The 12307-nt window shown below is 45.6% G+C and overlaps 1 long non-coding RNA gene across 1 annotated transcript; it reads right to left on the bottom strand.

Annotated features, from left to right (window-relative positions):
• Nucleotides 1–11454: 11454 nt before the first annotated feature.
• Nucleotides 11455–11675, bottom strand: LOC144180746 (uncharacterized). The gene is made up of 2 exons (XR_013324536.1): nucleotides 11611–11675; nucleotides 11455–11523 (listed from the first exon to the last, which is right to left on the bottom strand). It is a non-coding gene; the product is annotated as an uncharacterized LOC144180746 (long non-coding RNA).
• Between the last annotated feature and the right edge of the window lie 632 nt (nucleotides 11676–12307).

Below are 12307 nucleotides of genomic sequence, written 5' to 3'. Positions count from 1 at the left end.
AGGGTGAACTAACTATTTACTGGGAATAAATGAATTGTCTTCGCCTTGGCCTCACCTTACGTCCATGTGCGCCCGAATGCCACGTCAGCACGGTGTTTACTGACGCATTACAGTTATCAGCTCACGAAGATTCGCGGCGTAGTTTGGACTAGTTGTAACATCAACTTCAGCCGCGAGTACCGAAGTGACTTCTCATTATTATAAATTCTTTCTTCTTTGTAACGTATAGCTAACATCACTGCCATTTTTGTTTCAACTAAATCCAATTTCTTTAGCTTTAATTAATTTTACACAAGCCTACCCACGAATGCCCCCATTATTTATCGTCAAGAGTGGGTTTTAATGCCTTGTCTGCTGCAAGGGTTGGATTTTTCCCGAAACATTGGAGAGACACAGGGAAAAGTTGTCAATCAGTTGAGGCAGCCCTGAAAACAACCGAGATATAATTACCCTAATTACAAAATCAATAAAAGCAAGCACGCAATTAACTCACCCAGACGTCTGCGAGAAAGCAGACAAAAATTTCATCACTGTTGACATTTATCTAGTCGAAATGACGCATTTACTGTTTCAGTTTCAGAACACAAATTCTGCAAAGAAGAACCACGAGGTTACCCGGAAGAAAACTTTTTTGTTTGCCCCTGTTCATTTCAGCCTGTATTAATGGAGATATTGTTGGACCTCTTCCCGGTTTTGGAAATAACATTTTGATACTCCACAAAAAAAAACCAATCTCGGGCACGCACTCGGACGCGTTTTGTTTATCACGTCTCCTTCTGCCGGCAAAGCAAAGTAACGAAAAATCTCTGAATGACTTCCCGGTTGCTGTCGTTTGTTGCTGACTTCACGGACTGCCTGTTTTTTATACCCACCCATCACAGAAACGCCTCCTTGTACGAGCGTCACAGGCACGTCATGTGTGTTTACGCGATCCGCCGGCAGGTGCAGCAAGGTCTTGAAGGAAATTTTTAAACCTTTCTTATTAGAGAGTTTGAGCTGACAGTTTCTGACGGTCCACTCTGCTCCGATAGCTAGCGGGAGCGCCATTGCCTATGCGTGGCGCGCTAGGACGCTAGCGGCGATACCGGAGCGGCGCCCCGCTCCGCTAACAGGAGCCTCTTAGCGGACCTTCATGGCAGCTTACGTTACCGTGCGGCATATCAACATGGCTGCCCACCGATGCGAGCGCGCTCCGGCGAACTCCGTTTCTTCAGTTGATTCACAAGTGACGAATCGAGAAATCGCTTCCGAATACGCTAAGGAGAACACAAGTGAAACGCGTCGACCGATGTGCGGGGCTGCTTCTTTGCAGCGCCGAGAAAGACAGCCTTGTCTTGGCCATTCTAAAGATTATCGGCTTCTTTAAAATAAATTAGAACCATTATACCGTGTAAAAGAGGACATTGTATTAAAAAAGTGAAATAAGGCACTAATCACGGTAATTTACTTTACTTGAGCCACCACATTCCGATTCGTACCTTTACTTTGGGATGAAGTTTTGGTTTGCACACGCACAGGGAACGACCAGCGACGCGAATCGTTCCGCGTCGAGGGAGATACGGTTATAGCTTAGCTCATTGCTTTTCTATCGCTGACGCTGCGGTTGGCTCAGCGTGCTGTGGGGAGCATAGCGGAGTGCCAAAAACGGTCAGCTAAAACTCTCCGTTGATTAACAAGGCCTTTTCGGGGCTACCACTCGTGTACCGGCTCATTTGGTGGTACCTACTACACATTAAAAAAATTTGGTCAAGGTGAAATTTGAGTGCAGTTGGCCTTTAAATAGTCTTACAAGACAATGCAGAATTGCCAGTGACGCAATACACCATAAAAGCAAAGTTTAAGACGACGATTATCATGCCTGCCCAATAAATTTTTGCCTTATCCATCATGCCCCGTGTCTCATCTTAGCTGCCACCGGGGAACCGCAGCTATAGTTTGCGCCATTACGACGTGCTTCCATTCACGTACGCCAGAGACTTCCCCTTGCCTCCCTCCCTGTTGAAGCCAGCCGCTCCGTCAACACCCTCTCCCAAAAACCAGAAACTCGAGCGCCCCGAGAGCGAACAGAGGTATTGGAGAGACGATGCGATGGCTTCGATGAGCAGAGACGTCGGACTTTTGTTCTTGTAGCTTATACCAGTATTAAACCTTTTCACACTCAAACCCGATTATAACGAACCCGGATAGAGCGAATTATGTTATATATCGAACAAAGAAAGATCCGTTACAAAACACACGCGAAACATAATCCTTATAACGAAGTTCACATCTGATATATCGAACTCGCTGCGCCTGGAATTGGCGCCAAAAAGCATGGTTACGGATCGGCGATTGAGATACTGTTTGGCTGCGACGAAGCGACGTGACTCCCGCACTTTCCGTAACAGTTTCCGACGTGCCTAACTCACGATTAATGCCTCCCAGTCAGCGAGTCCGGACCAACATGGAAGCATCGATGAAATGTGAGAAGAGCTCGCCAACGTTACTGATGTTGTCCTGAAGAGGTACCTTCGAGGATTGCCTGAGTGCCGATGACGACGTTGCCTCGACTGTGAGCCCCTCGGACGCCGATACCATCACCGCTGTCATAGCTGCTGGCGCTGCTGGAGTCACCGAATAGGCGGAGGTTGTCGCGAGTGAACGCCGTCCGATGCTTAATGAAGCGCTTTCGGCAGTCACTGTGCTCCACCAATATTACTTTGATATTGAAAGATACGGACTGCAACTGATGCAAATGATGTCTCATGTTGAGAATGCTTTGCTAGTTGACGCCGCCAAAACGAAATTGAAAACAAGAATGACCACTTGTTGGGAAAGTAGATAGTTACAGCGGGAAGTAGCTTTATGGCTTGCAATAAATACATAGTTTGGTGTACGGTAATGCCATACTTTATTGTGTTCGTTTCTACATGCGGGGATGGCAAAAGGTGGGGGTAGGGTTGAGAGTAAGGGAGTTCCACGTATTGCGAATCTTAACAAAAAACTCGTTATAGGTGGGTTCGCCTATTTCGAACTATTGAATATATCGAACTAATCGTGGCGCATAATGCAGCTCGCTGGAACCGGGTCTGACAGTACTTACTCTCGGCCGTGGGCTCTAGCAATGGTCCACGAATTAGGACTCTACGAAGGGATTGAACATAAAATGCAGGTAAGCCGTGATGCCCAGCCGTACCGACGACCTACGTACGGATATACAGCCACGGACCGAATATTTTTACAAAGCAAGAGATCAACTTTGCTTTCAAAGCGCAGAAGAACAGGTGGGGGTTTCGCGGTGTCGCTGTTGAGCAAAACGTAATAAAGCATGCTGGGGAGTGAGCGCATTTTCAAGGCGAGAGTAGAAAAATGTATTCGCGTTTTTCCATCTCATTCAGCCGTCCGCAATATTTCTAACCTCTCTAAGGCTAAGCTGCATGGCGCTGCGCCGTAGCGGACGACGGAGGACTCCTCCGGACTTCTGGTGTCGGCGCGCATGTGCCGGTTGTCTCCGATTCTCGCAACTTCTCGGTCACTGCGCTACGCGAAGCGTCGCGGCCACGCGCTTTCTGGTACACGATAATCTTTTAAGGGGGAAGCCCTTTTGGACCTGCTAATGTCCGTACCGATGTCTGGAGTTGTCCGTGCGCAAGGGGCTTTACATGCGCACAGCATTTTACGCCATCTATCGAGAGCGGTGCACACTGTGGTACCATCCGCGCGCCATCAGGGGAGAGCACCGGTAACTGCAGTAGCCACTAGCGCAAATTTAAAAGGGTACAAAACGCTAAAATAAAGCAAGAACGCTAAACTATCTAGCGATAATTCGCGGAAAAAGACGCCGTGAACGATGCTGAAGGTGCGAAGTACTGGGACGCGAATTGTCTTTCGTGTGGCGCTTCTCACGTACAGGGCATTATGCCTCAGCACGCACCGATGATGAAGCTAATCCCACAGGCAATGCACAACTTTCGTCCCAGTGCTTCGCACCCTCAGCGTCGTTCACGGCGTTGAAATGTGTGATTTTTTACACCTTCTTTGACCAAAACGAATGCAGCATAAGGGAGAAAAAGGTCCTTGGGAGCCCATTACACACTTTTTCTTGAATCTCAACACCCTTTTCCTAGTTCTACAGCCTTTTTGTGTGAAAAAAATGGTTCTGATGAACTTCACCACTCTCGGTTTTTCTTAGTGTGTTGAAAGGGTGTGGAGAAGATGTTCAGCTGTTCATTGAAGAACGCAATTCATTTATTTATATTAGCACTTTAAAAACAAGACACCTTATTACCCTCCTCTACTCGTAAGAAATGTTGAAAGCAAAAAAAAAATAGTTCGCCTGCAATGATCACTCCTTTCCGTATACGGCTCGCCCCATGCCCCAAGTTTATCTTTGGCACGTGAAATGTCAATTTGAACCTTTAAAATGAAAAAAAGACTATTGTTGTGGGCCTTAAATGGCTTTGACCGACTGCAATACGCTTGGATTTTTGCAGAGTGTTGAAAAGATGTGCAATAGGTGTTTAGTTGCAAAACAAGAACAGCGGAGCTAGGGATCGTCCTAGTTTTTTCCAGTTTGGCTAAGTTTTGCTACGTTTGCTAGGCTTTGCGACATTGTTCCGAAGCTAGGATAAGCGCTGTGGGGTGAGTTAGAGTTTAACCGGATTTTGCGAGGCTGTTCCAATGTGTCCCCCAAAGTGACAGCGGAGCCAAGGCACAAACACGCTAGGTCAAGCAGTTATGCTGTTTCTCCTGCCTTACACCACCATTGCAAGCTACGCCAGTTTTTGCTATTTAAATCACCGAAAGACAAGTATCTTTGAAATGGTATAGGAAAAGGTGCCCATACGCTTGCGTCTTCTGTGGTCCCACTCGAACAGGCGGTAAACACGGCACCACTGATATGATGCCTCATGTGCGGAGTTATACATTTACGGGGGGTGCAGTTCTTTTTGTCTGTGTTCTTCGCTAATGCCACCGAGCCTAGTTCAAGCTAGAAATGCTTCACTTGTAATAAATTATGCAAATTTATATTGTGTGAAACATCGTCAGGTACTATACAAACTCCTCTTGTAGAGAATGTTCTGTACACGCAAGTAAACGGATATTAAATGCCTTAAAATTTAGAGCTATCTGACACCCTTTTTCTCAGTTGGCGGTCTTTTCTTACACTCTTTTTTTTTTCTACCCTCTTGTGCAGTTTCCAACATCGAAATTGCAGCTTTACACCCTTTTAGGAAAAAAGATGTTGAAGTATTCAAATCCCTTCTTGAAGGGCGTATAGATGCCAGGGAATAGTTGTTTGGTATGTAATACAATTCTATGATTTTTTTAAAATATTTTAACTACCTCCCTCTTGTGCAGTTTCCAACATCGAAATTGCAGCTTTACACCCTTTTAGAAAAAAACGTGTTGAAGTATTCAAATCCCTTCTTGAAGGGCGTATAGATGCCAGGGAATAGTTGTTTGGTATGTAATACAATTCTATGAATTTTTTAAAAATATTTTAACTACCTCACGAATAAAAAGACCGTAAATCTGCATGGTGATTTGTATATGCTGATATTAAAACGAAGAATTTCAAAATTACTGCTTAAACATCTTATTTTTGCGACAAGACCAACGACTCTAGGCCTAATGGTACGCATTGCGGTGTAACGATTCCGGCAGCGTGATATGTTTTGTGGTGATTGTCACGTCGTTTGCCTCAATTATAGTGCTACCCTATTCTAAGCTTAGCATAGACGATGTCTCTTAGACGCAGAGGTGTGTTCTGCAACGCTTACCCAGTATTTTAGGTGCACAGTACCTTGGGACCTCACAATGTCCGTCCGCGTCCATGCGCATAGCATTTCAAATCGCAAAAAATCCTACAGGCACCGGCAGGATTCGAGCCTGTGTCTGGTAACCAGACAGAATTAGTGACACCCGTCTTACCCATTGGGCTACGACCGTGGGTTTGTACCCCAGAGTCAAACGGCTTAGTCTCTCGCCTGTAACGGTGCGAAGTGCCTTAGGACCTACCAATGTCCGTCTGCGTTCATCTGTGCGCACACCATCATCAAGCGAACATCAAGCGAAATTCGAATTCAGCCGTGAGATGCAGTTTCATTCAGGGAATAATCAAGGGGCAACTCACGGCTCAAATCGAATGACGGTCGGGGCGCAAATCGAATGTCACTTGAGGGGCAACTTGGATGTCATTTCGAGTCCCCGTACTCCGCACCCTCGCCATCGTCCATGGAGTGGAGATGCTGCTATTTTTGTTTCCTGTGAGTCTAAATTCTGTCCCACTGTTGCCTACCAGCAGACCATAGGTACCCGAAGACGTGTACTTGCCAAAGCTTTTCTCCAGATATTTTCATTTTATGCGAGTTCAATAAATCCCTCAGTATTACAGACCCATAGATAAGTGCATACCCTCAAAGGCACACGCTTTGGCTAATGCCTTCCCCGAAATTTTCCGTTGTGCGAAGGCCAAAACTCACACTGATGCGAACATAGCACTTACACTAGTTTCATAGGGAGAGATGAGATAGTAAGTGATGAAACTTTATTGGAGCCAATACTAGTAGAGTGAAAGCGGCGATTGGGAGTAGGTCACCTAAATGTTTCGTCAGATGGCGACCATGGGCTAATAAGATGTGTGGGATCTTCCCCCAAGTGTACAGCTTCTTCTGAGATGCGTGCTGAGGGCTGTGCAAGAGGGCCCCCCATTGCTTTTGTGTCCTGATGCCTAACTTCCTAGTACGTTGCTGGATTTTCCGTGGGCGTGCCCTCGTGTCTTTTTCAAATACGTGCATTATGCCCGTATTTGTGACGAGATCCCTGCTCCTAAAATGGGCGGAGAAATACAGCTGGCAGGTACATCAAGGAAGCTGCTTTCGGAACCGAATAAAGAATTCTTTCCCTTAATGACTTCACCTAAGGGCATAAGCCCAATCGCAGTTACTTCGCTTGGAACATTTTAAAAGCACAGCTTTCTACCTCTACCAGCCAACGGTTCTTTCGCGGCGTGCGGTACAATAAACACCCAACGTGACTGAGGGGGCGGCGTGGGGTGGGAGAGGAAGGTTTCACTTACTGAGCGCACTGTAGATTGCGCGGCGAAATTATCCAGTGCTCCCCGCGCGGAGGTGCGTGCTCTCCGGCGGGTGCTTCGGCGGTGCGTCTTTGTCATCGGCTTCGGCGACGGTTGTTTTGGTCCTGTTCTGGCGCAGCTTCGCGTCCATTGCTCGCATTCTTCGCACGGCTTGATTAAGTTGTTGGAAAGCAGCTCCTACGTAACCCGGACCCGGCGGGATCAGGTGGGTATACCGCCAAGGTAAGTTAAAGTTTGTTTTGCAGGTCGGGAAAACAGAATGTAGAGATGACATGGAGAGATCTGGCCGTGAAAAGAACACTACGTTTTAGCCACTGCTTGCAACAAATGGGACTCCATGTTCTAAATTGTGGAATACAAATTTGGTTGTGTTTGAAGAGGCATTACAAAAGGCGAAAGTAGCAACTGGTTCTGATAAATGATACAGTTCTCTCATGTTTTTCGCAATTCTCAAACTTACTAAACTAACTAGCTTTAATCGCTATAAATAGGAGTCCGTAAGCTCACATGCGGAATTGTTTCGGTTTTAGCGCTTGTGTCGCGCGGTGGTGTAGCCCCGAGCTAGCACATCAGGACGGCTACGTTCCGCACGCTACTCTCCGTTTTCGTCCTGCCGACGCAAGGCCGGGCTAGAGCGGTGGCGCCCACCGTTCTAACCCGGCCGTGGCCGACGCTGCTGAGTTCAGGACACCGCCCTCCCCCTCCTCCCCCACTCCCCCCCTCCCCCCTCCCCCCGCACCGAATTGCAGGTAACGGCTGGCAGAATCTCTGATTTCGCTCTTTGTCGAGCCACGTGTATGAATCGAGGGGAAATCGCTTTGGAAATTATTGCAGATGCCATTTAAAGCTTTGCTTTCCAACCACATTCACAGCATGGATTGGAGCCAATTGTTTTGTTGATGTGTACTCTACAGAATAACTAAAATTATACTTGCCTTGAAACCGATCTGAGGTGCGTCCGACGTGGCTGTCACGTGTGGGGTAAACGACGCCGAATATTAACCCCATGCCCTAATTTTGCCTTTGGTCAGTCTCGAGTGCATATAAACCGGTTTAAAAATGAGAAAATCACTTATGCTTTTGAAGCATTGCCAGAAAATGTATTTGGTAGATTTCTAAGATAAGTACTATGTTTAGTTTTTAAGGTATTTCCATGCTTCTGAATATTGCCAGCGTTAAAGTCTGCTATGTATTCCTTTCTGTTCAGGGGTAGTAGAGAAAGTTTGCCTCATTTATTATTGTCGCTCATACGGCGTAGTTGTGACTCAAGTTTCTGCATTTCCCCATTTGTAAAAAACAATAGAGAGAATTATAACCACACAGAACATGCTGAAAAACTAATGTAGGTAAAGTCAGGGTGACATAGCTTCTTGTTGTATCTCTCTCAATCGCTTCCCTGAATGCTATTTCTTTGTTGTGCAATGCGACAGAGGTCTGACATGCATACCTGCGGCTTTTTACCGATGTGCACTCCTGAAAGTATCGTACGGGTGGCAATTTTTGCCCCAATTACCTATAGCTGTTTCCATGACGATCTTTGGCCTTTTATAGACATCCTTTGGAGTATTTTCAGCATGTTCTATGGTTATGTCAGCGGTTTGACTGCAGCGGTTTCTGTCTCTCTTTAGCACTTCTTACCTTCATTTGTATGGGTATCTTCACCTTCTTCTGTGGCCGCAACAGTGGTCTTCCATAAATTCTTTAGCTTTTTCAGTGCCTTCCCGAATGCGTTTTTGCGGAATACCATGAAGTCTCTTTTAAAAAGGAGCACGAAGCCCTGCCCATCGAATCCTATGGATTTCTGGAGCTTCTACTGCGACACTTTTGGGATTGTGAGCCTAGCTGATTTCTGTAATACATGTTCTGCAAAACTTAAGGAATAAAAGGAGGAGGCCAACGTTATAAATTGAAATACTTTTACAACGTTGGAAAAGTATCTGGTCGGCGCACAGTGAATTCGGGTCACACGGGTGGGTACAATGAATATCTGTGTGGCCTGAATTCGTTATAATTTCTTCGGAAATTTTATCTCTATATTGCTCTTATATTAGGTGATTCTCGGCTTTTCTGTTTCAAATTGCTTCAGGATGATTCAGATCAGGCTTTATTACAGAAGACATTCATGGTAAGTAAACCCACGGGGTATATAAATTCACTTCGTTACAAATAGCCACTTCGCCGCTTGTCGACGGCTGTCCACATATGTCAATAGAAAGGCTCAGCAAGCGCACTGCATCACTCCTGCACATTCTTACGTCACTCGCTCGACTCCCATACTGCGTGGAACACGGTTCGCAGGCACCCGCTGGGACGCAAATGCATACGGGGGCTGAATAGGCCCTATTGAAAGAGAACAATCGGTAGTCTATCACTACACTTTATACTTCACCCACATCATCTTAACGCAGAAAGTCGTAGAAAAAAGGCGGATCAAATGCAAACACACTCTTAATAAAAATGTGTGCACAGTATGCTAATTTAGCTTCTTGCAAATTGGTTTTGTTTTGGAACAAATATTTGTTTGCCAGAACGCTGCAGCCAAAGCTACAATTTTGAATGCACGAAGTTGAGTTGAGTGGTGGCATTTGTGGGTGGCTGTAACGTCGTAGAGAAGTCATAGGTACATGCCAGAATTTTCGACATTAAAAAAGTGCGTTTTCGGCACCAAAAACAAACACGTAAACCAACATTACAGGCCTCTAACGTCGTAAATATAGGCACCTTAAGCTTTTCCATAAATACACATAATTTCAATCGAAGACGTGCACGACCTGCATCTGCGACAGGAAAACTTAAAATGTTGTTGTTTGTGATGGCACAAAGACGCCAGCAGTTGAGCATAGCCGTTCAGTTGTACCATGCAACTGCTGGACTAGTGGTGATCCGTTGACTTAATACAACAGCGCACTCCTCGCACTGATGCAAAATTGCCACGGTCGCTTACTCAAGTGGTGCATTTAGTGAAAAAGGCATGAAAAAAATGCTTGAGAGCTGGGAGTACTGATTAACAAGGGGCACTTGATGTATGCGTGACGCAATTTAATTACCGCAAACGAAAAACGTACACAAATAAAAAACGCAGGGGAGAAAAGGATTTATCTCTAATATGCTCTTACACGAGGACTGTTACGTACAACACTAGCAATTTTCTCACACACAATGATATTGTTACGCGGATGAACAGGCGACTAAGAGGCGAAGTAGGGTTCATCCGCAGGACTGCGACGTTTCAACGGGCTTCTTCGAATGCGACGTCTATTACTCCCAAAAAGAACTCCGTGCTCCTTTTCATCGCCCGGCCTGTTGGCGGGGTAGATTTGCTCTTAAAGTAATTCATACTACCTACAATGGTGGAGCAGTACTGTCGTGTCGTGTAACAATATTATCTCAATTGTTCAGGCAAGACGTTTGAGCACTACGAAATACACTTCAAACATTTGATGACCGTCATTTCAAAAGGTTTTTAGCAGCCAACCAGATTTTTGATAGAAAAACGTGCCCTAGAGACTATCGATAGTGTGAATTTTAAGGCGCGAGACAGTGCAGCAGCGCGATGCGGCAGCAGCGCTGCATTTCGTGGTTGTGAGTGGAGACTATGTGCCACCACTGGCAGAGACGTGTAGCATATATCTCGCGTGTAATCTTAGTGAGGACACCAAGCACTGTCTACGACCTTCTCGCATTGCAGAAAGATCCAGTTAATTAGCGAGGAGCTGCAGAGGACAAATGCCCAGTGAGGGAATCGCGGACTGTCTTCAGCCCTCACCTTCCCCCTCAAAAGCAGTTTTTGTGGCGCGGAAGTAGCCTACCCATTTTCTTCGGAGATATACACTTAGCCGAGAAGTCTGCCCTATTGAAAATGTGGAGTTGATGGAATCCATCAAACATCAACATGGTGGATTATGGTAATGGCATTAATGGTGGCATGACGGCAGATGACTGCATGCTGGCAGGGTGATGGCATGACGGCAGATGACTGCATGCTGGTAGGGTGATGGATGACGGCATGCTGGTAGACGTCGGTACGGCGGTAGCTGACGGCATGCGTCGGTAGCTGACAGCAATGGTAGCGTCGATGCTGGCAGGTTGAGTGACGGTATGACGGCAGATATGCGAAATTGCACAAAAATGATGACGACATGAAAAGGAAAGGTGGTATGCAATACTAATTAAAAACTGTTTTCATTTCTTGCGAATAAATTTATGAAATAAGATTTGCAGCAAATAAGTAAGCTTGCCTATGCGTTTTGCTCTGTCCATTCATGTCGTGATCATTTTTCTGCTATCCTGCTGCAATGCTCTGAAAACTTATCAACCATTTTATGAGAGCTTAGAGCTGTGTGCTGGGGTGCTTAAAAGTATTACACAAAACAAACTTGGTTTTAACGTTGAATATATTATCATTAAATATCAAATATGGTGACTATCTTCGAACAGGTGGGCAGCTGAAAAGAAAAAAAAACTGAGTTACACACTAAAGCTTATACAATCCAGGTCAACTCAAAACAAATGTATATTCACATTTCACATACCTCCTTAAACATTCTGAGATGGTCACTCCGATGTGGTCCCTTGCTTCTGCCCTTGCAGAAAAAGAACATTTTCAACAAATTAAGTGAAAACCATCCTTCAGGTCATGGAAGGGTGCTCTTGACCGGCACTGCTCTAAAAGGCATCGCATGGTGGCAATGCCTTTCCCGGGAAAGTATTTTAGTAAGATGCAAGCGTGCATGCATACAACCGAGAATCTCAAGAGAACATGCGTTAGCAGCAGGTGGGAAAGAAGCAAAACACCCTCGTCTAGAAGAATTCTATGCTAAAGCGCAGCCAGTGAATACCAGGCGCAAAAAAATGTAGCTTCAGGCTAGTGTGTTGAAGGTTAGCAACACGTTAAATTGAAAAGTGAAGAAGGCCAGATGACATTAACCTGGTTGGATGCATTGAAGCGACGAAAAGAAACGTACACAGTCTTGACATGAAAGTGCAGACTAAACGAACGCTTGCAAAAACTTCAGCAAACTTGTGATGAATTTAGAGAAAGTTCAATACTATGAGGACAACCGAGCTGTACAAGCACTAAAGACCCTTTCGGAAGCCGCACAAGAACGAGAACGGGTGTGCCAAATTTGCCATGGAACAGATTATCAATAGTGATAAGGCGCGCTGACTAGACAGGAACCCACGTTGCGGCAAAGTGTTGTGGAAGGCGACTTCTTGTAAAGGATACGA

This window comes from Haemaphysalis longicornis, unplaced genomic scaffold (genome assembly GCF_048455015.1).
Source record: "Haemaphysalis longicornis isolate Haplotype H1 unplaced genomic scaffold, Haemaphysalis longicornis Haplotype H1 scaffold_4, whole genome shotgun sequence".
Classification (NCBI taxonomy): domain Eukaryota; kingdom Metazoa; phylum Arthropoda; class Arachnida; order Ixodida; family Ixodidae; genus Haemaphysalis; species Haemaphysalis longicornis.
The sequence above is the reverse complement of the archived record's forward strand: the minus strand, read 5'-3'. Positions and strand labels throughout refer to the sequence as shown.